Source organism: Nestor notabilis, unplaced genomic scaffold (assembly GCF_000696875.1).
Source record: "Nestor notabilis isolate BGI_N333 unplaced genomic scaffold, ASM69687v1 scaffold25778, whole genome shotgun sequence".
NCBI lineage: Eukaryota > Metazoa > Chordata > Aves > Psittaciformes > Psittacidae > Nestor > Nestor notabilis.
In genome coordinates, this window is record NW_009940034.1 from 7862 (window position 1) to 8150 (window position 289).

Consider the following 289-nt stretch of genomic DNA (forward strand, 5'->3'; position numbering starts at 1 on the left):
CGGGATGGAAGGACATCCTTGCCTGCAGGCTGCTCTATGCAAAGGGAAGGGGGTGGCGTTGGGGATTCCTGTTTGAAAAGAGAAAATGCTTCTTTCCCTGCTCCCCCAGCCCCCAGATTTTGCTCCCCTGTCCTGCTCTCGGTGTGCACAGCCCCTCTGCCCGGGTCTGGAGCGATCCTGCACCCCCTCAGGGTGCGGGCAGGACCCCTCCCCGTGGGGTGGGCTTTGCTGGCAGGAGTTTGTCCTGGGGGGGACCCAGCCAGCTGGAGGCGGGAGGTCCAGCCCCCCG